Here is a 25862-nt window from a genome sequence, read left to right as displayed (position 1 = left end):
ATGTGCCAGTATGTCTTACAAAGTTACTAAAATATATGTAATCAGCATTTATATTCAGCTACTTTCAGTAAGATGAAAAGTATATTTAGGTTTCTTAAGAGCATAAAGTTACCTTGATAGGTTTAGGTTATTTGTTTGGTACTTGGAAGTTTTTGGAAAAACTGGTGCACACTGTTAAGTCTTAAAGACCTAACCTCAAGATTTCATATACTCCTCATCATGGCTGTTCTATATTAAGATAGTAACAATACAAAATCCAATCTCAATGCTGTTTCCTCCATGCCTAACCAAGAGAGCTACTCTGTCATAATCTGTCATTTCTGTCTGCTTAATATAAAAGCTGAATGACTTTCTTACAAATTTCAGAAGAGCCATAAATTATAGTTCTTATTTTTAACAAGTCATATTTTCTTTAAACGGAGATAATTTATGTACTATTCAAGGAGTATTCTAATTTTTACTGAACCTTTCGACATTTTTCACACTAACATTTCATTTGAACAAAGACCACAAAAGCTCAGAAAAGTTTAGGTTTTAAGATATAAAGTTCACTATGGACCTTTTGAAATAGTTAAATAATTACAAGTGGAGTAATCATAACAAGGTATTTTGTAAAAATATTTGCAAAAGGAACCTTTATAGTCAATTAAAGTACAGTATTTTGTATTGGCCAAAATGTGGTATTCACAAGAAACCAAAGTAATACAGTTTACTTACTGACCACTCAAAAATCACTTTTAATTAAGTTCTTAAATTGTAACAATAAACAAAAGACAAGATACACTTAAACAATACTGCAGTTTATCAAAAGACATAAGAAATTTCAAACCTTATCTTTGGGAGTTATAAAAATAAATGTTTTGGCTAAGTTATAGACATATTTATAATGCAATTGTTTGTATAACTGGTAATGCTAGTAAGATGACATTTCTTAGGAAAAACCTAAAAATACTTAGCCCCATTATGTACCTGTGGAACATGCTCATTTATGCGTACATTTCAGCATTTCTATAGTCACATCCAAGTGATAAGGAAAAACCACCTACAAACTAGCATGCCTGTCTATTTCTGTTTGTGAAAATGTCCTTAATTGGTTTGATGCAGCAAACAAATTTCAACTCTGATTGCTATGGAAAAAAGAACAGGAGATAATCTGATTTGCAGTGAACTTTATATAGTACAACTGCATTTAGGCAACATACTATATGAAAAAAAAATTACTAACTGAACTATAGGTATTAAACACTGAAAAAAGTTAACAGTTTATTATAATTTATTTTATCTAACAATCTAAGAAGTTCGCAGACATCAGCAGTTCCAGTGCAATTTCAGGTGCAATTGGGAATTTGGGAATCTCAGTGGAGCTGTTAGTGTAGTGAACCTTGTAGGTAAAATATATGCAAACTTTTGATAGCACGTGTGAAGGGATTTCTCTAAAATTGACCCCATTGGTTTCATTTTCAGCAAACTGACCTGGGCCACTCAACATGACTTTTATTGTTCCTGAGTGCATGTTCTCTTTTTACAATAAACTCATGACCATCAGAAGATTTCAATTTGACATACATGGCATCTGGGCCTTCACAGCCACCGTAAGTTTTCTCCTCTCCATCCATTATGCTCTTCGAAATTCTACTTTGTTTCCACAGGAACTTTAGTGGCTTTTCGTTAGTCCTGTAGTCACCGCAGCCACCGCAACCGGGCCCCCGCACAGTAACACAGCCCCTGCTCCAGGGCTGCCCCCCCACCCCAGCTCCGGTTACTTTTTATAAAACAAAATTTGTGCCAGTGTACTTGCATGTCGTGGGTTTATGGATACCAGGTAATTGATGGTAGATGTCATGGAGTAAATTTCAATTCATAGCAATCCTAAATAAAGGAGAACAAAACACTACCCAGTATTGTGCCATTTTCACAACCATTACTACGTTTGCCCTTGTCATTATAGCCAGTGTGTTAATCATTGAAGGTATTTCTCTTGTTCACTGACACTTTAAAACTTAGATATTCTTCTTTGAGAATTAGCGTATCCTGATAATATGACTGAACTAGGTAAGATGAAGTTTAGCCATCTTCCCTTCTTAGGACCATTCTAGCTGTATTTCTTCCAGTACATATTTGTTCATTCTTTTGGCAGCTTAGGAACAGTCTATATTCTCCCCCAACACCTTAATTAAAAAGAATCTTTCTTATTCATGGTCTAGTTTTGTATTTCTATGATGATTTTAAGGGGTTTAAGTCAAGCATACTTTAGTTCTCCAAGTAGCATCTTTGCTTTTCAGTGAAAGTTTTTCTTTTGGTTTCATTTGTTCATTATTTCACATTTGCCTTGCTCTTTCCCCCTTCCTTCTCCCCCAGTCATCTTTGCAATACACCTCTTATTCCAGATTGCTGTCATACTTATAATGCTAAACCATGAATTTCTTTCAGAAAGTCATCTGTTCCAATGCAGTGCTCATAATCTATCTACTCTTTCCCTATTCTTCCCTCAACCTCCATGTCAGTCCTATTTTATAACAGCAGTGTTATGCAGTATTTGTCTTTTTGTGACTGAGAAATTTCACTCAGCATAATATCTTCTAGGCTCACCAATGTCATCAGGTGTATTACAAGTTTATTGTTGTTTTTGGTTGTTGTTTTTTTGATGCTACATACTATTCCATTGTGTGAATTTACGGAGTTTTTCTATCCATTCTTTTTTTTTTTTTTTTTGATGGGCAGTTGGGCTTCTTCTATCTCTTTGCTATTATAAGTAACAGAGCAATAAACATGGATGTGCATACATCTGCTTGAGTCACAGCTCTGGTTATTGTTTGTTTGTTTATTTGTTTGTTTGTTTTAGGGTATATTCCTAATTGAGGAATTGCTGTGTCAAATGGTATTTTTATTTACAACTTTTTGGGAAATCACCAGATTGCCTTCCATAGTGGTTGTACCATTTTGCATTCCCACCAGCAGACGGGGAAACAAAAATATTTGATAATGACATCTCTGATAAGGGACTGCTATGTAAAGTTTATAGAATACTCCAGCACTTCAACAAGAAAAGGCAAACAACTCAATTGCAAAGTAGGCATTAACAGGAATAGATAATTTACCAAAGAAAAAAATTCAGATGTCAAAAAATACATGAAGAAATATTCAAAATCTCTAGCTGTTGCTGCTGATTGATTGAGTTGAGCACCACTCATAAAAACCCAATGGGAAAAAAGGCCTGAAGCCTTTCTACAACTATCATCATTTATCAAAGTTCAGAGTTGCCAGAGACGTGTTGTGAATGCCACTCCTACTTCCAACTCTATAAGAGAGATGCAAATCAAAACAACTATGAGATAGTATCTCACTCAAGCAATAATAGCAAAGTTCAACAGGGCAGCAAAACCCAAATACTGGCAAGGTTGTAGAGAAAATGGAACTCTTATTTGCTTTTGAATGCTCTAAAAAGAGATCTTTTGCAGCAAAATTTCTAATGCAGTTTGATATTGTCATTACTGCTTCCATGGGCATTCATTGTGAATCCAAGAAAAAGAAATCTTTGAAAATTTCCACCTTTCTATGATGTTCCTTATTGGATCATTTGTGAGGATTTCTGTTTTTGTTGTTGTTTTTTTTTAATTATTACTGGTATTTGCAACTATTTATTTTAATTTTGAATCAAGTTATATGAGGAAATGAAGGTTCACAAACTTTATCCTTCCCCCCCCCTTTTTCAATAGTGATTTTAGTGAAAGTTTACAGGAAAGTTGAATTTTCATTCATTCTTGGTTGCACATTTCCCTCCCTCCCTTCCATAGTTCACTTTTTAAAAAATTAATTTGAATGAAAGTTTACAGAGACTTAGATTTTCCAGTCCTTCATTGTTGCACTTTTCTCCCTGCCCACCGCTCCCCTCCAACTCATTCTTCTCTTTGAAAAGAAAAAGAAAAACTCTTTCATTGTTATGCAATCCCTTCCCCCAAGTTCACTCCACTATGCAGCCTTCACTCTGGAATTCTGTAATGACAAGAATACCCATTCATATGTCCCTTTTACACAGTCCTCTTCCTCATCTGTTTCAATGGAATATATATAATTCCTCCCCTCCTTTTCTGTCTTCCCTCAACCCTGATGTCAGTTCCATTTTACAACACTGGCCCTATATAGTATTTGTCCTTTTGTGACTGAGATATTTCACTCAGCATAATGTCCTCCAGGATCATTCATTTTGCATAATATTTCATGAGTTCCTTGTTTTTAAATGCTGCATAGTATTCCATAGTGTGAATATACCAGAACTTCTCTAGCCATTCATTTGCTGATGAACACTCAGGTTGTTTCCAGCTCTTTGCTATTGTGAACAAAGCCACAATAAATATGGGTGTGCATACATCTGATTGGGTGGCAGTTATGGTTTCTTTAGGGTAAATTCCCAGTAGTGGAATTGCGGGGTCAAAGGGTATCTCTATTTGCAACTTTTTGAGAAAGCACCATACAGCCTTTCATAGTGGTTGCACCATTTTACACTCCCACCAACAGTGAATAAGGGTTTCAGTCTCTCTACAACCTCACCAGCATTTGTTGCTTGCTGTTCCATTAAATTTTGCTATTCTTACTGGAGTGAAATGATATCTCATAGTTGTTTTGATTTGCATCTTTCTTAGAGCGAGGGATTTTGAACATTTCTTCATGTTTGTTAGCCATCTGAATGTTTTCTTCGGTGAAGTGTCTGTTCATATCCTGTGCCCATTTTTTTCGATTGGGTTATTTACTTTTATCTTGTTGTGGTGCTTGAGTATTTTATAAATTCTAGATATAAGTCCCTTGTCATAGATGTCATTACAAATATTTTTCCCCAATCTGTGGTTTCCCTTTTTGCCCTGTTGGAGAAGTTTTTGGAGAGGATTTCTCTTTTCTTGATGTTGAGATGTAATCCATATTGAAGATTGTAGTCTTTGATTTGATCTACCTCAATACGTCCTCAAGTTCCCTTCACTTTCAGCTGGCAAGACCATGCCATCTGAAAATTGGCAAGTTATTAATGGATGTTTCTCTAATCCTAATGCAGTGTGGTCCAGTTTCTCAAACAAAATGTTATTTATTCAGCATACAGATTGAGTTGTTTTTGTTGTTTGCCATCAAGTCAGAACTGACCCACAGCTGACCCTCCAGCAGGTTTTCAGAAGTAATAAATCATATGGGAAATAGGTACAGTGAAAAGACAGATCTTGACACACAACTTCCTCACCAATACCTAGAAAAAACTAAGAGTCCAAGTCATAACCAGTTCTTCGAAAATCAGCCCATTACTAATGTTGTTATTATGTGGTGTCAAGTCAGAACCTACTCTTAGCTGACCCTCCAGCTGGCTTTCAGAGGCTGTAAATCATGCGCAAGATTCCTCATCTTTCTCCCATTCAGCAGCTGGTGAATTCAAACTGTGTGACTTTGGGTTGGTAGCACAGTTCCTTACCACCAGACCTTTCTTCATTACCAATAGTAGTGAAAAAGTATTTACATTTTATATGAAAGGTCCCCAAACCTACTGATTAACTTGTTTCTGTAAGTTAATATTCCGTCATTGCAACCCTAGAGGACAAAGAGAAACTGCTACAGGATGTTGAAGGCTGTGGATCTTTATGGAGGCAGACTATCACATTTTTCTCCTGCAGAGTTTCTGGTGGGTTCATATTACTAACCTTTCCACTAACAGACAAGTGCTTAACCACTCTGTTACCACTGCTCTCCTGCTGAATAACTGTTTAATCACTAATTAATTAGCAAAGAGCAATGTTAATAGCATTTAGCTCTTTTTGACACTGGCAATATTAAATGCCCAATACATTTAACATTTAAAGAGTAGATCTGAGAGAAAACTTCTGCTGGAGAGGAGAAGGTAAGAGTGGGAAACTTGCCTCAACTTACCTACTCTCAAGATAAACCATAATTCTCCAAGGCAACCCTTCTACCAATCAGCATACAACTGGCAAGAGTGCTTCAAGGTCCCTGGAGGTATTTCACTTACTTCAACATTAACTGTGAGATTTTACAGTGGATAAATCTCAGGCTTCAAGATCTGAAGTGTCTCTTGCAGAAGAGTATGGAACTAATAAGGGGTAGAGGCTAGGTTTATGGCTAAATCTTAGTCAGACGCCAGCCCCTTTCCACTGTATCACAGAACTCTTTTATCAACAAACAGAAATAAAAGCATCTGTAATCCTTGAACATAAATTAATTTTTCTTTCTGTATCTTATGTTGTTGTCTAATACCATTAGGTCATCTCCAACTCATAGCAACCCTATGTTCAGCAGAAGAAAACCCTGGCCAATCCTGCACCATCCTTACAATCACTGCTGTGCTTCAGTATATTGTTCCAATGACTGTGTTAGTCTATTATTGAAGGTTTTCCTCTGTTTTGCTGGTCTTCTACTTTTCAAAGCATGATGTCCCTTTCCACAGATTTGTCCTCTCTGATAGTGTAACCAAAGTACATGACATAAAGACTTCTATGTAGCACTATGACAGAAGAGATTTGCTTATTCTTTTGGCAGCCCAAGGTATATTCAATATTTTTCATAAACACCATAATTCAAAAACATCAACCCTTAGACATGTTAATTAATGAGATCTGTTAAGATCTAAAACACATTTCTTGCAATAGCTAATTTTTAGTAAGATAGCATCTTAGAAAACCACTTTTTGGCTTATAGATTTACATTGGAAAATAGAATTCGTTCTAGATTAATTCAAGAATTTGCAAAATAGTGTACATATATTTTGAAAATTTCCTCAAAATTGCTTTGGGGATAATAAAGGCATACAAGTATTAACAAATTGGTCTATATGCCTGTCCTTGTACTAGTACCATGCTGTTTTGGTTTGTACTGCTGTGTGGTAGGTTTTGAGGTCAGAAAGTGCTATGCCTCCCACCTCATTTTTGTTTTTTAGAAATGTTTTGCTTATTCGGGGTCTCTTGCCTCTCCAAATAAATTTGATCGTTTCCCTTTCAATCTCCATGAAAATGAACTTGGTATCTGGATTGGGATTGCATTGAACATGCAGATTGCTTTTGATAGGATTGGAATTTTCACCATATTGAGTCTTCCTACCTATGAATAGGGCACATTTTTCCACTTCTTTAGGTCTTTTATTGTGTCTTTCAGAAATGCTTTGCTGTTTTCTTTGTACAGGTCATTTGTGTCTCTAGTTAGGTTCACTCCCAAGTACCTCAGTCTGTGATTGGCTATTGTACATGATATGGTTTTCTTGATTTCCTTCTCTGAGTTTTCTTTATTACTACAGAGGAATCCTACAGATTTTTGGATATTGATCTTACATACTGCTATTCTACTAAATTGGCGTACTAACTCTAAGAGTTTTGTGGTGTTTTGTTGTTGTTTTTGATGTTGTTGAGAATTAATAACCCGGAAATAGTCCCAGTTATTTATTGTCAGCTGATATTTGACAAGGAAATCAAAGCTATCAAATGGGGAAATGACAACCCCTTCAACAAAGGTTGCTGGCAAAACTGAACTTCCACCTGCAGATGGCGGAAACAGGATCTACATCTCACATCATACACAAAAATTACTTCAAGGTAGATCAGAGACTTGAGGGTAAATCCTGAAACCATAGAGCTCATAAGAGACAAACTGGGATCAAGCTTAGATGCGCTAGTCCAAGGTATAAAGAGACTGCCAAATACATCCAGAAATGCGCAATCTGAGGAGGATAAAATTGATGAATGTGACCTTCAAAAGATTAAATCCCCATGATCATCAAAAACTTTTCCCAACAAGGTGAAAAGAACACCTACCAACTGAGAACAAACATTTGCTAATGCTATTTTGGGCAAGAGTCTCCTAATGAAAGTTTACAGAATATTCCTAGGCCTCCACAAGAAAAAGACTGATAACCCACTTACATAATGGGCAAAAGATATGGAAAGAATTTTCACAGAGGAAGATATTCGAATGGCCAACAGACAGATGAAGAAATGCTCAAAATGACTGGCAATAAGAGAGATGCAAATCAAAACCACAATGAGGTACCATCTCATTTCAGTAGCAGTGGCAAAGTTTAACAGGGCAGATAGTAATAAATATTGGAGAGGATGTGGCAGGAAAGGAACTCTTATACATTGTTGGTGGGACTGTGAAATTGTACAACCATTCTGCAAGGCAATTTGGCACTTCCTAAAAAAAAGCTGAACATAAAAATGTCATATGACCCAGCTATTTCACTACTTCGACTAGACCCTGAGAAAATGAGAACTGAGGCACAAACTGAGGTTTGTACACCAATGTTCATAGCCCCATTATTCACCATCGCAAGAACATAGAAACAGCCAAATTGTCCAAACACAAATGAATGGATTGAGAAATTATGGTACATTGACACAATGGAATACACATCACGCAGGAGCAATGATTTTGTAAATTATTACCTAACTTGAGAGGGACTGTAGAGCACTATACTGAGTGAACTAACTCAGTTTCACAAGGACAATATTGTATAAAACTGTATTGTAGAATGAGTATGAGGATTCATGGGGTGTGAAGGAGGATGGAAGCAGAGGGATGAGGATGTGCAGGGGGAGAGGGGGTTTAATCATGAGGTTATACAATTTGATGGGGGGGTGAGGGAAATTGGAAAAATATGTTCTTGAAATCAGTGTATTTCAATTTGGTAAATAAACTAGTATTAAAAATAAAATAAAATAAAATCAGCATGCGCTTACTTAAAAAAAGTATTAATAAAAAGAAGAGCCTAATATGTTTGAAAGAGAAGAGATATTTAAAGGCTTTGAAACTGCACTTCAGTTAAATAACTTGAGAACTGGTAGTGGTTATAAAGGAAAAGAGAGACAGTAGCCTCCCAGTGACCTTAAACCGAAGGACAGTAGTTAGGAAAGTCACAACTTAGCTCCGTGTATTACAGTCTTTGATAGAATAATCCTTTAAATTATTGAAAATATTTTGTTTTAGTCAGAGAAGGAAAAGAAAACATTCTGATATCATGTTTTCATTTGGTGGACACACACACATTGCCTCCTACTTACAAATGCTATCGGCAATGAATTTGGCCGACTCAGCACTACTTGAGGTCATTCTCTTCAGAGCTCTATTCATTAAGTATTTTTAAAAACCTTATCTAGCTAAAGATTATAGTTAAAATGTCTGAAAGAGTGGAAAAATATGCCTGGCACAAAGCACATGCTTGTCTCATATTCCTCTGTTAATTGATTAAGAGAGAATGAGTTGAAGAGAAAAAGAGTTGCCAATCAGATGGCTATTGAAATAGCCCAACATGAAATAATATTAGGAACAATTTGTCTTTATTCATCTGGAGCAACAGAGAAAGAAAAAGACAAAAATTTTCTTCTTGTAGTAATGTGCCACTAAGTTGGCTCCAACTCATAGTAAGCCTATGTACAACAGAAAACAAAACAAAACAAAACTGCCTGATTTTGGGTCCTGTTGCAGGCCTTGTGTCATTCCAATTAATTGAGGTTCTTCCTCTTTTTTACTAACTCTCTACCAAGTCCTCCTCCAGAAACTATCCCCTCCTGACAACACACCTAAAGTATGTGAGACAAATAGGAAGAGAAAATGGAATTTGTGGTTAATTTCCTCCAAAAAAATGCTTTGGCATCAGACCAGAAGAACTGGATAGTGTCTGGCTACCTTTACTGAAGTTTCTGATAAAAGATTCTATTAAAAAAAATTTCTGGTCAAAGGAGAAAAAAGCAGAATAGAATTTCTGTTTCTCAAAGATTCCAAACTTTTTGGAACTAGAGAAGGTAGATGAACCTTGAGAACTATTGCCTTGAAATATCTTTAAACCTCTAACCAAAAATATTCTCTGAAGTCTTAAATAGTCACTTATTAGAATTGGTTAATAATGTTTATCTCTAAGATTATATTCTTTTAAGAGCTATATTGAGTCAAAATGGCAATAATAACTTGAAAGATAAATTAGAAATACTAGTATGTAGTGCTTTCAAGTTAATGAGGGAAGAATCATTCAGAAAAGTGAGAACAGTATTGACTCCAAGAACTTGATCAATGTCACTGAAGGGAACATGTGAAAAACACTTGAGCTGGTGTCTGTATTTCTGAGTATACTTTCAAAAAGAAATATTTTTGTACTATTCAGGTAGAGTTAATTTTGCTGGATCTTCAGTGGATTCTCCCAATCTAAAAAAAATTATTGAAGATTCTACTAACTTCTTCTATCTCTTCTTCTACCTTACTCATCATGTATATGAAGGAGTTTTCTTCTCATAGTTGGGAAGAAACTCTCAACACTATTACTCAAGAGGATTACTACTACAATGGGTTTGAATATGACAGAGATCATGAGACTGGCACAAGATAGGGCAATGTTTAGATTTGTTGATCATAGTGAACTCAATGGTATCTAACAATGACAGATAGTAAATTGTTGTTGTTGTTGTTAAGTGCTGTCGAGTCACAGGCGGATAGTAAATTAAACAATGATAAAAAATTTGAAATATTTAAAATCTTTAAAATATAATATTTAGCCTTAAATTGCAAACAACAAGCGCTGCTGAGGTTGTGGAGAAACTGGAATCCTTATTCAGTGTTGGTGAGAGTGTAAAATTGTACAACCACTATGGACGGCAGTATGTCACTTTCTCAAAAAGTTGCAAATAGAAATACTACTAGACCCAGTAATTCCACTACTGGAAATATACCCTAAAGAAACCAGAACTGCCGCCGAAGCAGATAAATGCACACCCATGTTTATTGCTGCTTTGTTCACAATAGCAAAGGGTTGGAAACAACCCAAATGCCCATCAATAAATGAATGGATAGAGAAGCTCTGGAATATCCACACAATAGAATACTATGTGGCATTGGAAAACAAGGAACTCATGATATATTACACAATATGGGCCACCCTGGAAGATACTATGCAAGTGAAATATCTCAGTCACAAAAGGACAAATACTGTATGATGCCACTGTTATAAAGCAGAACTGACTTTGGGATTGAAGAGGAATCTGAGAGGGGATAAATGAGGTACACTGCTTTGAAACAGATGAGGGAGAGAACTGCTTAAAAGGAATATATGATTAAGTGTTCTTTGCATGACAAGAGTCCAGAATAAGAGCTGTATTGTAAAGTGGATTGGGGAGAGGGGGGGTTGTATAACAATGAAAGAATTTTTTTCTTTTTTCAAAGAAAAAAGTGAACTGGGGGGAGGGGTGATGGGCAGGGAGGAAAATGTGCAACAATGAATGAATGGAAAATAAATAAAATTTTAAAAAACTGGACAATTTGATAGGTAGGTTGAAAGAAATAGGAAGGATCTTTTGTGAAAACAATGTATTCAAACTTTGTAAACAAATCAGAATAAAATAAAAAAAATAAAATAAATTCTACACCAATGATACTGGAAGCAATTTCTATACTTACCATGGCATATTTTAAAGATAAAATAAGCACTTCATATAGCCAAATCTATATTGATAAACCATTTAAAAGAGGAATTTTTCTATAAGAAATAAAAATAAAAACTGAGGCAGAGGCATAAAGGAAACATTAGCCTGCCATTCATCTTAAATTCCAACCTGTGTTTCCACATTTTGTTTTACCACTTTGAGACTTTAGGCAAAGTGGCTCCTATGATGATTGGGTCCTTATATTGAGACTGGTTCTTTCATGTCATTATCGTGGTGTACTTTGGAGTCAGAACCTAGCCATAGTTGACCCTCCAGAAGGTTTTCAGAGCCAATAAATTGCATAGGAGGAGATTGCCCATCTTTATCCTGCAGAGCTGTTCCTGGATTTGAACCATGTATGTGTCTTTCCAGTTGCATCATAGCTTTTTACCACTGGGAGAACAGAGCTCTCTAGATTCTTATATGAGTCAAATCTTATTTCTTAGAAACATTAGTTTGCACTTTGAAATGGATGGATCAGTTCCTTAAGGACATGTGTAGAGCAGGGTGCCTAGTTCTCCCTATGTTCTTTATACCAGATTCATGTGTTTCTGCTAGGATTTGTCTTCAATAATTGCATTGGCCTCTTATGATGATTTCTGTGGAAAACTGGTAATGAAGGAGATAAAAAAGAAAAGAGGTTGTTAGAAATTCCAATGCCAACTATCAAGAGTTCAGAGGCACTTTAAGACATGTTAACAAATATTAGCTCAATTAGATGATTACATGCCAAGTAGCTGCTGTATGTTTTATTAAAGATACCAATAATTCTTCCATTTAATTGGAGCCATGTTGTTATTAGGTGCCATCAAGACAATTATGACACTTAGCCACTCCATGTGACAGAATAAAACTACCCAGTTGTGGATTTTGGCTATAATCATTATAGACGTGGATCTAGTTGTTATAGAAGCAGAAATTTTCCCTGCAGAGCTGCTGGGTGGGTTTGAACCACCATCTTTGGTTAGCAATCGAGTGCTTAACCATTAGACTTTAAAATTCTGCTCTTTGAGGTGAACATGTTTCAGTCACCATTCCTTTAGATTGTTTTATTATTATTGAGACTGTAATATGAAGCAACGAAAGCACAGTTAAGGCTGCTGTTGTTGTTGTTACGTGGCGTCGAGTCGTTTTCGACTCATAGCGACCCTATGCACAACAGCCCTAAACCCTGCTCTATCCTGTGCCAACCGCACTGCCTCTGACACACCCATCCCGATTACCCCAGTCACCGAATCAATCCAGCTCATAGAGGGTCTTCCCCTCCTGTGCTGTCCTTCCACCCTCCCAAGCATGATGTCCCTCTCCAAGGACCAGTCCCTCCTGGCAACATGTCCAAAGTATGCCAGACGCAAGGAGTAGCTTGGTTTGATCCTCTCCAAGATGAATCTGTTTGTTTTCCTGGCAGTCCATGGTACATTCAGTACTCTTCTCCAGCACCATAGCTCAAAGGCATCAACTCTCCTTCTGTCCTCCCTCGTCGTTGTCCAACTCTCTGATGCATAACAAGTGATTGCAAATACCATGGCCTGTATCAGGCGCACCTTAGTCTCCAGAGAGACACCGTTGCTCCTGAGTACTTTAGAGAGGTCCCTAACAGCAGACTTTCCCATTGTGATACGCTTTTTGATTTCCTGACTGCTGGTGCCAAGAGTGTTGACTGTGGAGCCAAGCCAACTGAAGCTGTGAACAATCTCAATCTCTTCGTCATCCATCCTGACGCTGCCAATTGGTCCAGTGGTGAGAATCTTTGTCATCTTGACATTGAGTCTCAGTCCATACTGAAGGCTGCAGTCCTTGACCCTCCGCAGCAAGTGCATGAGGTCCTCCTCAGTTTCAGCAAGCAGGGTTGTGTCATCTGCATAACGCAGATTGTTAATAGACCTTCCACCAATCCTGATGCCACAATTCTCCTCATAGAGCCCAGCCTCTCGGATAATCTGCTCTGCATACATGTTGAAAAGGTATGGAGACAGGATGCATCCCTGGCGTACACCCTTCCCAATTTTGAACCATGCAGTGTTACCCTGCTCTGTTCTGACTACTGCCTCTTGGTCCAAGTATAGGTTTCGCATTAGCACAATTAAATGTTCTGGGATTCCCATTCTTCTCAAAGTCAGCCACAGTTTGTTATGATCCACACAGTCAAATGCCTTTGCATAATCGATGAAACACAGATAGACATTCTTCTGGTATTCCTTGCTTTCAGCCAAGATCCATCTAACATCAACAACAATATCCCTATACCACGACCCCTTCTAAACCCAGCCTGGACTTCCGGCAATTCTCTGCTGAAGTGCTGTTCTAATCGTTTTTGGAAAATCTTCAGAAGAATCTTGCTTGCATGTGAAATCAATGACACTGTTCTGTAGTTTCCACACTCAGTTGGGTCACCCTTCTTTGGAATGGGAACAAATATAGATCTCTTCCAGTCAGTTGTCCAAGTGGTTCTCCAGATTTCTTGGCCCAACTTGGTGAGCACATCCAGGGCAACATCTGTTATCTGAAATACTTCAATTGGTATACCATCTATTCCTGGGGCCTTATTTTTTGCTATTTCCTTCAAAGCAGCTTGAACTTCTTCCTTCATCACCATAGGCTCTTGTTCATATGTTATTTCGTTAAATTCTTCTGTATTTGCCAATTCCTTTCTATACAATGACTCAGTATGATATTTCTAAACTATGGCTCCTGTACAGCAGTTGAAAAAGTATGTCAGTGTTCCTTCCACTCACATGACCTCTGATTTATGTCATTCACTTCAAAGTTGAAAATGTCCCCATTAGTATTCTGCTTTTGTTTTAATAATTTTAACTCTTCCTTTTGCTGTGCACACTTCTGAGTGGACTATAGTGAGGAAGGAGGGGTAGAGGTGAACTGTCCACACATGTAAACAAAACACTTGAAATTCACTGGGGTGTAGTATCTGCATATGTTATGTGGGGTCAGAGATTGTGAATGTTTCCTCTTACAGGGCTAGCCAGCATGGCTCCTTGGTGCCACTGAGGTGATGTGCTTTCCAAGTTCTGCCAACAGAGTGTCAACAAGTTCTGCCAGATGCCTTGTCCTGAGAGGTTTTCTCTTATATTCCCCCTTCTCTGCCAAGGAGCAACTTCTCCATCACCATGTTAGGTTTAGAATCTGGTGTGTTCACCAAACTAATCAGCCATGCAGTAATTGCTTTTCAGTTACACTAGATCCATACTGAGGTTCTCAAGGGGATTATACCCAGCCAAAACTGCTAAGAGTACACTGAGAAAGTGCTGTGCTCAGACATCCTTATTACTTTCAGTGTCCTGTCATTTTTCTATAAAACGAACATCAGTACATTGTGAAAAGGAGTAGGTTAGTGACAGTTAGGTTGTAGAAGTAGGCCTTATATGCAGATATCTAGTTCAGTCCCCAACCTATGTACCTCATGAGCTACCTCTGCCTGTGGAGGGATGTTTGTGGCTTTGATATTGTACAGTTTTTAGAGGAGTTTCTAAACCAAGCTAGACTAGGAAGAAATATCTGATAATAGGCTTCCCAAAATCAGCCATTGAAAACCCTAGGAATCCTAATAGTATGATCCTGTTGCGCATGAGGTCACCATAAATCCAGAACTAATGTGATGGCAGCTAAAAATAACACTTTTCTTTTCTTTTTTTTTTTTTTTTTTTATAAGAACGAAAGACCCTCGATGAGATGGACTGATTCAGTGTCTAGGGTAATGGGAGTAGGTGTGTCAGAGACAATGATGTTGGCACAGGATATGGCAGGGTTTAGGGCTACTGTACATAGGGTCACTGTGAGTTGCAGGCAACTCGACACACATAACAACAACAACAACATATGTGGTATATTTCAGATGAACCCATTACCTCTACATTCCTCAGGGGTGAAATGGTTATGGTCTTACATGTAGGAAGTTCTTTTTGGACAGAGAAGAGATTAAAGCAAGGCAGATTACATCTGGTCCTGAGTTACCACCTCTCTCACCTAAATCCCTGATGGTTATTACCATCATGACATTCCTGCTAAACTTGGCCAGGAAGTGCTTTCAATACAACATTCCGGGAATTCTACTGGCCTAAGCATGTGAAATGAAACCTTTTTGCCTAGGTTGGAGTGATCCATTTCAGAGGGCTTATTCTGAGAAAACAGTGCTTAAGTTAAGATTCCTTAACTGACCCTTGATTTGTCCTGGAGAGGAAACCAAGCTTTGGAATGATTCCAAAATCAACCCAGATTTTCAGGAAATCTCAGAATGAGCAATGCTGATTGCTTTGATCATATCCTATTGTCCATTACTCATAAATATGCATTTATTTCCAGAGAAGAAAAATATCAAATTTATCATTGCTCAGCTTTCATGGACATATTTTAGTCTATGCCCTAATAGAGCCCAGGGCTTTCCTTTTAGGGACAAAGATGACTTGTGACAAGGACTTAAACTCAGTTCAGATAAAATTCTTTTAGGAGAGACTTTCGTCTATGGAAGATTCCTGCATAGAGGACTAAGGAGATATCATGTATATAGAGAATTTTCAGTGACGTATCAATATCCATCTATTCAACAAATACTATGGCAAACCAAACTGAAGGCATTGTTCAAGCGAAAGTTCAACAGAAAAGGAATATTACACGGCTACCACTTTCAAGAGTGACATATCACTAGCAATTATACTTAAATGAAAAATGCAGTACTAAGAACAAGGACCAGATGCCAAGAAGGTCCAAAAAGGAAGACCCTATTACCTGAGTAGCTCAGGGAATACTTCTTAAAGTAAATGACATTTTTTTCATATGAGCCTGGTGCTGCTAATATCTTTAGCCGCTAACCAAAAGATTGGAGGTGCAAGCCGAACCAGAGACACTTCATGAGAAAAGCCTGATGATCTTATTAAAAATATTAGTCACTGAAATATTAAGGAACACTCTCCTCTAGCTTATTCAGGGAGGCCAGGAGTTAGAATCAACTCCACAATAACTCATTTAAGACACTAGGTCTTGCCAAGAGAGCTCTTATGGCTCAGTTTGTAGGGAGTTGTACTGCTAAACCCAAAGGCAGCACTTCTCCAATGGTTCAAAACCACAAGCTTCTCTGCAGACAAAAGACAGGCAAGCACCTCCTTTATAATCTACAGCCTCCCAAAACTCACTGAAGGTCAGCTGTTTCAGGATTGACGGGAATGAGTTTCAGTTTTCTGAGACCTCAGCGCTGGTAGGAGAAACACCAAATTTGAACCCCAACCTGTGTATCAAAAGACTGTTAATTGGTAGGTGTTATCTCATATGACTCATTGTGATGCTATGATCAACAGATCTGACCTTTGTTGCATCCTGTGCCAGCATCAACATTTCTGCCATACTTGACCCCATTGCTGCAGTAACAATTTCAATCCATCTTGCTAAGAGTCTTTCTTTCTTTCACCTACCCTCCACCTTTCCAAGAATGCTATCTCTTTCCAAACATTAGCCTATCCTAATAACATGCCCAAATTATATGAGATGAAGCTTTGCCATTTTTGCCTAATAGGAACATTCTGGCTACACTTTCTCCAAGAGATATGTTTGTTCCTTTGACAGTCCATGGGATAGTAAGTACTCTTCAACACCACAGCTTAAAGGCATCAGTTCTCCTTCTATCATCTTCACTTTTAGTTACCACAAAACTGGTGACTCTTAAATTAACTACATGTATCTACAAATGTTACTAGCTTAGAGGAAAGAGTATGGAGTATTCCCACCATATACAGAATTTAGTTCTTGTTTAGAGCCACATTGAACACTTTTGACAAACTCCAGATCTGGTCTGCTTTGTGGTTTGGGTTTTGGCATTTAGTAGATGATCTATCCTCCATCAGGTATTGTGTACTCAGGCCCTGCCATGACCTAATCCAAATAGAAGGGCACCTGATAAATGATTGAAGCATTACTAGGAACCTGCGGGGAATAAATCAGAGAGCTGTCTCAGCTGAACTTTACTCTTGGAATGACTGGGCTTCCTTATGATGACAAGCGCTCAAGACTACTGAGTCTAAGGTTTGGCAGTCATCACGGAAAAGAGAGAGAGCCGTGGAGACGTGCTTTGCAGCTCTCTCACTGGTGCAACCAAGGGGAGGATCCTGAGTTTTGAAGTTTCTACTTTGGGTGAGGACATTTGGCCTGGGTCAAATGTCCAGCATGGCAACGTCGTTAATGAGAGTGTGAAGTGAATGTTGACATGTGCTCATGCATGAGGCCCAATGATCAGAGGAGAAATTCCACCAGCAGCCAGGCTGCCCCACAGCCAAGAGCAGCTGGCCAGGTGTCATTCTGAAATATTTCACAATGACAATAGTTTCTTTTTCCTTTCTTTTGTATTGGGGTTTGTTTTAATAAAATTTTTATTTTATGCTGGTTTACTTACAAAGTTCACATACATTGTTTTTCACACTGGATCTTTCCCCTTTCTTTTATCCACTCCTCTCTCCACCCACCAAATTGTGCTTCTGTATGATTAAGCTACCAACCCCCCATCCTTACCCTTCTGCTCCCCTCCCTCTTTTGGATCCATGTACACATTCTATAATAATAGTCTTATACAGTATTTGTCCTTATGAGACTGAGTTCACTTAGCATAATGCTCTCCAGTCCTTCCCAAGTTAGGTAGTAATTTACAAAATCATTGTCCTGCGAACTGCAGTCTTCAATATGGATTGAAGCTCAATATCAAGAAAACAAAGATTCTCACCACTGGGCCAATTGGCAGTATCAGTTTGGATGGTGAAGAGATTGAGATAGTTAACAGTTTTCGTTTAATTGGTTCCACAGTCAACACTCTTGGTAACAGCAGCCAGGAAATCAAGAGACTAATTGCATTGGGAAAGTCAGCTGTGAGGGACCAAGTGTGCTGAAGAGCAACGACGTCAGGCTGGAGACTAAGGTGCACCTGATCCAGGCTATAGTCTTTGCAGTTACGTGCTATGCATCGAAGAGTTGGACAGTGAATAGGATGAAAGAAAGAGAATTGATGCCTTTGAGTTGTGATGCTGGAGAAGAGTGTTGAATATACTATGGACTGCTAGGAGAACAAACAGGTTTGTCCTGGAGAGGGTAAAGCCAGAATTTTCCCTGGAGTCAAGGATTCTGAAGCTTCGTCTGGCGTATTATGGGCATGTTGCAAGGAGGGACTGGTCTTTGCAGAGGGACATCATGTTTGGCACAGTGGAGGGACGGTGCAGGAGAGGAAGACCCTCGATGAGATGGATCGATTCTGTGAGTGGAGTGGTGGGAATGAATGTGTTTGAGACAGCGAGGTTGGCACAGGATAGAACGGCATTTAGGACTCTTGTACACAGGATCACTATGAGTCGCAAGTGACTCGATGGCACATAACAACAACAACAACCTGAGAACTGCATTGTATTTTCTTTCTTGAAATAATATGCAAAGTAGAAGAGCTTTAAAAGAATCATCATAGTGTTTTGAATCGAATTACATTCTCCTCCACCTCAGTATATGTTGAAATCCTTACACCTATACCTGTGGTTGTAAATCTCATTTGGGAATAGGTTTTTCTTTATTATATTCATGAGGCCATGAATGGTGTGTCTTTAACATATTCACTTTTTGAGATACATGTTTTAAAGAGCAGATGCAGCAGAAAAGCAAGCACAAGTGAGCGAAGGCTAGATGGCTCTTAGAGATCTCCAAGGAATGCTAAGAACACTAGAAAGCTGAAACAAGAATTTTTACCTCATAACAGACATCCTTCTTCTACTGGTGTCCTGAATCCAGACTTCTCTCTGGAACTGTGAGAAAATAAGTTTCTGTTCCCTAAAACCACTCACTTGTGGTACTTATGTTACAGCAGCACTAAAAAACTAAAACATACTGCCTTGATGAGTTGCAATTACTTAATTTTTTTATTGCTGTGCTTTACTCAGAATTACTAGTCTAACAATTTTGTTGACTCCCACTTCCGAGTTGAAGAGAGACTAGTAGTTGTGTTTTGTTTATGTGGGAACAATTTGGTAAAGTCTAGCCAGTGTGGGAACAATTCAGTAACTAGTTTTGAAATATATCATAGAAAAGTCTTTGTGGTTAAGAATCACATGGTCTGAATGTAAGTCCCTGGTTCTGCAACAATTGGCTTAGGACAAGTATTTCAACCACTCTGAAACTCAGTTTCCTCATCTGTAAAAGTAGTCCAGGTAATAGAAAATAGAAAGTTGAATTTTATTTATTATTGGCCCAAGCCAGAAATTCTTTTTTTCACAAAAGCACTTTTATTCTTTAGGCAATTATGAATGGATCGTGGAGGAATTGATATAAACAACAAACAGAAATCTTTTTAGAGAAATTCTCCAAATAATAATTATAATTTTTCTACCAAATAACATGCTTAGTAAATAAACCATGTACAATATCACACACATCAAGTACACAGAAGTGACAAAATTATGCAAAAAATATTCTGGCATAGCACATCACATGATTGTGACATTTGCTAAAGTAAATCTCATCTTGTCCATTCTCATTCCATTGTCCAAAAACGTTACTTTTTGTGATTTTCTTATAATTAAGGTAAAATCTGATAGCTAAGAAGTCAGAGATTAAATTTACTAGTACTCTGGTAGCTGGAAAACAAAAGTAGGAACTGCATTCACTCCAGGACAGTTTATAAGCAAACTTGAGAACAGAGGAATTCCTTATTGCTGTTCTGTGCCCAGGTACGTCTTGTCAGAGATGATAGAGGTCAGGTAGAGGACACCAGGTGAGATGCCCAGGATGGGGCAGGTGGAGGCGTGTACTGCCCTTCTTCCTCAAAGAGCCTGGGTGATCAATTGGACTCGTCTTACCCAAATGAGCCAAGCAATCCCTCTATAAAGAAACTCTCAAGCCAGCCCTGCAATGTCCTCATGGACAAGAGATTTAAAATGGCCCCAAACCAATCATCAGCCAGCCTGATATCCAAGTGGAATGTGTATGGCTGTGGTGCCCCGATCTCACCCATGAGGGTGGACACACCAGAGTGTACAAACCTGCACCCTCTGTGGGCTGAGCCCAGTCACCCTGTCAAGAGCTGTATCTGGGAGAGAAAAAGTGAATTCTTCCCGCATTGGGGAAAGAGATTGGCAAATCAAAGAAGGAATCTTGATGGGAGGAGAGCTGTGTTTTTTTTTTTAATTTTATTAATTTTAATGAACTTTTACAGAGATTTTGGATTTCCATTCATTCATTGTTGCATTTTTCTCCCTACCCACCCCTCCCCTCAGTTCGCTCTTCTCTTTGAAAAGTAAAATTCCTTCACTGGTATACAATCCCCGCCCCTGCTCCCGCCCCCCCCCCCCATGCAGCCTTCATTCTGGACTCTTGTAACCATAATACCCAATCATATATTGCTTTTAAACTGTTCTCTCCCTCGTCTGTTTCAATGCAGTATACATAATTTATCTAATTTTTTCTCAGTCTCACTCCAACCTTGTTTTAAACACTCAGGAGCAGGCTGGTGAGGATCCACTGCTGGAAACCATCAGCAAGTACCAAGACAAAGATTTAAATACACTGGACAGAAAAAGAAACGAAAATGGAATTAGTAACATGAGAATTTTTATGTAGCACCCTGATGCAATATGCAAAAATGTGTGATGCCTGTGCTACTGATGTAAAAATCCGACCCTTTCCCAGCTATCACACAGGATAGTCTACTTCCCTTCATTCGGGAGAAAACATTTTCAGCTAGTTTTTTGTAGAGGAGTTGATGTAAAACCATGCTCTGTGGAAAGATTTCTCCTGCAGGAGCATTATTAGGAGGTTTCTTCAACCATTATTCCAGAATGTAAAATATGTACTGAATAAAAGGCTCCTATTCTCAAGGACTTTACAACCCCAAGAAGGAGAGAATAAAATAAACAGAAACCTTCAACAGAGAGTATCAAAGCTAATTTATTATGACAAACCGTATCTACCTGGATTGTCAAGAGAGACAAGGAGACAATACATACCTCCTTTTGAATACACAAAGCACAACTTCTGAAATTATTGTTTTGAGGTAAGGTTGAGTTGATTTTTCAACTCATAGTGATGTCATATAACAGCATATAAATGTCTTTTAGGGTTTTCTAGGCTAAAATTTTATTCACTAGTTTTTTTCCTCCCTAGGGTATTTGAACTGCCAACCTTAATCTCTCAATAAACACCCAAACATTTAACTGTATACACCACCAGGGCTCCCTTGTGAGTGAGTGAGAGTTGTCCTATACTGTTTGGATTATATCCTTGATGTCATCCCATAGTTTTTGTCTGCGATCATTAGTGTCCAATGTCTCAAACCTGTATTTTTTTTCATATTGGTTTGCATACAAAATTTGTATACATTGGGTTCCACACTTTTCTTCACCCACATTGTGTCAAACCTATTCTTTTTTTTTTTTTTTTTTCAAACCTATTCTTGAGATGCCTCTTAAAGTCAGGCGGGTTAAACTGAAGGTCATATTTTAGGTCTTTTGGACTAGTTTTCATTTTCTTCTCTGTCAATTGAACTTCCACATGAGTAAGTGATGATCTCTTCCACACTCAGCACCCAAACTGATTCTGAATGCTGATATTGAGTATCTTCAATTATTCTTTCCACAGATGTTGTCAATCTGATTCCTGTGAAGCCCATCAGATGAGGTCCATTTGTAAAGTTACCATGTGTGGTTTGTTGATTTGCAGTTGTTGGGGTTTTTTTGTTGTTGTTGTTTGTTTTTTAAAGTCATATACTGTGAATAAATCATTGAAAATGCAGAATTTAATCATTGATCTCCAGCCTCATTTCTGTCACCAAGTCTGTACTTTCCAACTACTATTCCTTCTACAGTGTTTCTTTTTTCATTCCAATCAACAGTAATTTTAATGCATCTTGATTGCACGTTTGGTCAATTTTGAACTGCAAAAGTTGGAGAAATCATCAATTTCTTCCTTTTTTGGTTTTAATTGTTGGTGCATATATTTGATTAATAGTACTATTAGCAGGTCTTCCTTGTGGATAGTATCCTATCACTCACAACATTGCACTTTAGGATAGATCTTAGTAGATCACATGATTTTCTAATTTAAAATGGCCCGTACCAGCCTATCTCAATTTATTAATGCCTAGAATGTTGATCTTAATGCATTCCATTTCATTTTTTACAACTTTCAGTTCTTTTACATTCACACTTAGTACATTCCATGTTCCAGTTACGAAGGTTGCTTGTAGCTATTTCTCCTCCTTGTAGAGTGACATCCCATTTGGGCTTTACTTCTTATACTATAGCTGCCCACATTCCTCTGTTGTTCACCGAGTTTTCAAAGATGATGAAGAGATCAAAAGGTCATTATAAAGACCAAAGAGAAAGAGAAGCCAAAGTGGAAATCAGAATAAACTATAAAAATTGCATTAGAGTATCAAGAAGCCAAAACAAGAGATGCCAAAGTAGACAGTGGAACAGAAGATTTTGAAGGGCAGCTTAGGAAGACAAAGCTAAATAACCTAGCAAAATGTGCAAAGAGTTGGGGTCAGAATAAAAAGGGAAGAAATTTCTCAGCATTTCTCAAGTTGAAATAACTGGGAAACCAATTCAAGCCTCAAGTTGCAATACTAAGAGATGTTACAGGCAAAGTCTTGAATAATCCAGGATGCATCAAAAGAAGATGTATAAGGGATTCTAGAGTTGTTCCTGGGGAGGGAGGAAGGCTCTGATTAACTTTATAAGTCTTGGTTTTATTCCTAGGCCACTGATCCACCTTGAGTTGATTTTTGTATATGGTGTTAAGTGTGGATCTTGTTTCACTTTTCTGCAAATGGTTTTCCAATTTTGTCAGCACTTTTTGTTAAAGAGACTGTCATTTCCCCACTTAATTGATTTTATCTCCTTGTCAAAGACTTGCTGACACAGGTAAATGAGTTGATTTCTGGATTCCTGGTTCTATTCTACTGATCAATGTATCTCTTTCTATACCAGTACTGTGCTGCCTTGATTACTATGACTCTGTGTTAGAATTTGAGATCAGGCAATATGATAGCTCTCGTCTTCTTTTTTTCCCCCTTTTTTCAGTAGTGCTTTGCTTATTTGGGGTCTCTCTCCATTACAGAGAAATTGGAAATTTATTTTTCCAACTCATTGAAGAATAGAATAGATATCTGTATTGGGATTGCATTGAGCTTGTAGATCACTTTTGGTAGAATTGTCATTTTCACTACACTGGGTCTTTCTATCCATGATCATTATATATTCTTACATTTCTCTAGGTCTCTTTCTGTTTCTTGTGGAAGTGTTTTGTAATTTTCTTTGTGTAGGTCTTCTGTGTCTCTAGTTAGACTTGTTCTTGTACTGTTCTTAGCAAACACTGGTAAATATTCTAAGTAAAAATCTAAACTTTGGCTAATGACACTACTGCAGCCATGTTTTTCTTACTTCTATGCCCATCAGTAAAGCTAGGTCCTGTGATACAGACTTAGTACGTGTCTGTGTGACTCCTTTCTCCTGAACCTTGCATGCACATTTTCATTGGTAATGATATGAGAGAGCCTATGGTGCCGTACTACCCCATCTTCTACTATCTAGGCCCTGGAATAATTATGTAATAGTTTGTAGCATTCCTCTTGGTCTCAGCTGAATATGTGAGAAGGTCTCTCAATCTATTTACAGAGCACAGGTATGTGGGGTACACTGTCTCTAACTCAATGACAACTTTCTCAACTGTACTTAGCAAAAGTGATCACAGAGGTAAAGTGTTAGCTAGTCTGTGGCAATGGGTAAAATTTTGTGTTCTGCTCCTGCCTCACAGACTGACCTGATGCAAATTCCTCCTGCTTTGAGTTGACTGTGACTCACAGGATCCTATGAACAACAGATGGAAACCTTGCCCTATTTTGAACCCTCCTCACAATCTCTGATATGCCCCTGCCCATAGTTATAAGTACTGTGTCAGATTATCTTCTTGGGGATATCTTTCTCACTTTCTTTGATCCTCCACCTTTCCTAGCATGATGTCTTTTTCCTCGGACTAGAGCTTCTGGACAACATGCCTAAAGGATGTGAGACAAAGTTTCACCACACTTGCCTCTAAGAAGCACCCTGGTTGCACTTCCCCAAAACAGATTTATTTATTCTTTTGGCAATCCATATTCTTCTCCAATACAACAATCCAAAGGCATTGATTTTCCTTCTGCCATCCTTATTCACTGTTCAACTTTCAGAGGCTCAGGAAGTAATTTAAAATACTATGGCTTGCACCAGGCACATCTTAGTTTTTAAACTGACATCATTACTAGTTAACACTTTGGAGAGGTGCTTCATAGTAAATTTTTCCAGTGCAATACATATTTTAATTTATTGACAGCTACTACTATAGGTGTCAATTATGGATCCAAGTAAAATTAGATAATTGATGACTTCCATTACCTCCCTAAAAACATAATTATTTCTCAGACTCAGGATGGCCCCAGAGACTCTGCATCCCACACACACAGAATCAGTACTCTCACCATTGAAGGTCAGTTGTTTCTTACACAAATTATCAACCATAAAATGACTGATGATTCACTTTTCTCTGAATTTGTTTACTCAAGAAATACAATAGAAAAGTACAAAGAGTTGTTTTAATATTCACCTCAAATATATTTATCATCTTATCTTTAAACACTATGATGAAGTCTGTATAGTGTGAATGACCCAAAGGTAGGTTGATTTACATTAATTTTTTTAAAAATAAGTGTCATGAAAAAAAAAATAAAAAATAAGTGTCATGGAAACCTGTTTCAGCAGAGTTATAAAAATAAAAAGCTTTGTGACTGAAAAAACATTTGCGTATTTCATCTTTATGATGACCTACCTGATATATACACACACACATACACATTTATTCTCTGGGATAGTATCTCCTTAAAGCTTGTTAGTCCTGTGGCTACCCTTGGATTAATACATTCCCTAGGAGGTGTCTGAGGAGACAAAAACAGAGGATATAGATTCTTCATTTTGTGATAGGCATCACAGGATTGGGGCATTTGTTTTAATTCTGAGGGTAGGAACATGTTCCTATTTCCATGTTTATACAACTCTTCAGTCTACTTAAATAGATAGCAGAAGAAACTATTAGTCAATATTCACTTTAATAGTTTTTTAAATGACAGTACCAAAATAAACTTGAGTTTTAAAAAATTGCCATCTATAATAGACTTCTACTGGAGTTGAGATCTATATTTAGATGGAGATTAGTGTTTTCTGTGTGAAAACACTAGGGTGAAAGTTGTAATATATCCTGGGTCAGACCTTCCATTTGTCATGAAATGGACCACTTCTGTGGGTCAGTTTGCTTATGGATATATAAAGTATGGTCATTGATCAATAGTTTTTGAGAAAGGCTCTTGGAAAGCCCCAAACCAATAAAATAACGCCAGCACAAATGTTTCAAACTGAA

General features: G+C 37.7%; 1 pseudogene; it reads right to left on the bottom strand.

Moving 5' to 3' along the window:
- Window positions 1-1282: 1282 nt before the first annotated feature.
- Window positions 1283-1616, bottom strand: LOC102852224 (annotated as a pseudogene).
- Window positions 1617-25862: the final 24246 nt, after the last annotated feature.

The sequence above is a fragment of the Elephantulus edwardii genome, unplaced genomic scaffold (assembly GCF_000299155.1).
Source record: "Elephantulus edwardii isolate Elephantulus edwardi_28Jun2011 unplaced genomic scaffold, EleEdw1.0 scaffold00065, whole genome shotgun sequence".
Taxonomy (NCBI): Eukaryota; Metazoa; Chordata; class Mammalia; order Macroscelidea; family Macroscelididae; genus Elephantulus; species Elephantulus edwardii.
Note: the sequence above shows the minus strand (reverse complement) of the source record. Positions and strands in the feature narration are given on the sequence as shown.